The sequence below is a fragment of the Protobothrops mucrosquamatus genome, unplaced genomic scaffold, assembly GCF_001527695.2.
Source record: "Protobothrops mucrosquamatus isolate PMUCROS unplaced genomic scaffold, P.Mucros_1.0 scaffold3577, whole genome shotgun sequence".
Classification (NCBI taxonomy): domain Eukaryota; kingdom Metazoa; phylum Chordata; class Lepidosauria; order Squamata; family Viperidae; genus Protobothrops; species Protobothrops mucrosquamatus.
The window spans coordinates 16,618-18,340 of NW_015389542.1; positions in this window are offsets into that span (position 1 = coordinate 16,618).

Genomic DNA, 1,723 nt, shown 5'->3' on the forward strand with positions numbered 1-1,723 from the left:
CCTCCTCCCTCCAAACCCCACTCCCTGCTAGAACTGATGATGTTACCTAAATGGGTCACAAAAGGCCCGCAAGGAAACCCCCCAGCTCAGACAGCGCCAAGGACCCCAACAATTCACCTCTCAGCTACAAAGATTCTCTCCTATGAGAAGCAAAAAAATGAAGTCCCCTTGGATTCTGGGGCTCCCCTCTCATTGAAAGCACGGTATCCAACGCTGGGCTTTGTGCTTTTACGAGCCATTTCTGCAGTTGGCGGGCTGAGTGGCCAGCTGGTCTTTGTGGGAAGCTCGTTAGCCCAAATTGGCATTTGAAAGGCTGGGCTGGAGCGCCAGAAAATCCAGGGCAGCCGAGAGAAAATGAGATCGGTTGGAATCCCTGCCTGAGGGGAAGAGTGAGGGAAGGAGGGAAAAGTTCAGAGGTTTTTAAAAAAAAATGGAGGGCAGAATCTACAAACATGAAGGGGTTAAGATGGCAGAAAGCGGGAAGGAGAGAAATGCACAGACGGTGACCTAATTCTAAGCAGATATCTTATACTAAGCAGATATCTTATAGTGGGGGGGAATCAGAGGAGGAGGGGGAAAAAAGCCGAGGAGAACATTTATCTCCTACTCCTTTTCGTTGCTGCGTTCAGATGCTTCTTTGTAAACTGCCCTTTGAACAGCTTATCTTGGCTAGATTTATAGCCATGATGAGAAGCGTAGTGTGGCGGAGGAGCAGAGGATGAAAACTACAGACACTTTTGAGAAGGACATTACACTCCTGGCAACACAATGAGAAGCAGAGGCTTCATCCTTTTCGGTGGGATGTTAAATGCCGGGGTTTTTTTGCCCTGACTTCGGGGAGGGGTTTCAGACCCTATATGCCATGGGGGCAAAATTCACTTACCCAATGTCTCATTAAGCAACATAAATTTTGATCTCAATTGTGCTCGTAAGTCGAGGCAGTACCCAGCTCAACAATAGTCATTGTTGAGAGGGATTTTGGTGTCATAGTGGTGGACAATCACATAATAATAATAATAATAATAATAATAATAATAATAATAATAATAATAATAATAATAATAATAATAATAATAATAATAATAATAATAATAATAATAATAATAATAATAATAATAATAATAATAATAATAATAAATGATAAAGTTAAACTGCTCTGGGACTTCAGAATTCAAACAGACAAGCACCTGCAACATAACACCCCGGACTTAACAATTGTCGATAAGAAAGACAAAAAAAGTCTGGATAGTGGACCTGGCAGTGCCTGAAGACAGCAGAAGAGACGAGAAAGAACTGGAGAAGATAACAACATACAAAGACCTACAAATAGAAATAGAAAGACTGTGGCAAAAACAAGCAAGGGTGGTACCAATAGTCATAGGCGCCTTGGGCGCAATCCCAAAACAACTGGAGCACCACTTGAACACCATCATCGGCATTGACAAATTCGCCATTAGTCAATTGCAAAAAGCTGCCTTACTAGGAACCGCTTCCATCCTGCGACGAGATCTGTAATACCATCAAACAGGGAGACGGAACCGCCTAGATGGTTCCGTCCCAGGCGACTGATGGACCCTGAGAGGTTCCTGATGGAGCTTGGGCCATATCCGGAGGATCTGGTCCACGACTCGGCGGAAAATCAGGCGGCGGCTTGGGAGACAACTGCCGCCGCAGCATTGGACCGAGTCGTGCCTTTGCGGCCTCTGACCCGACGTAGATCTCG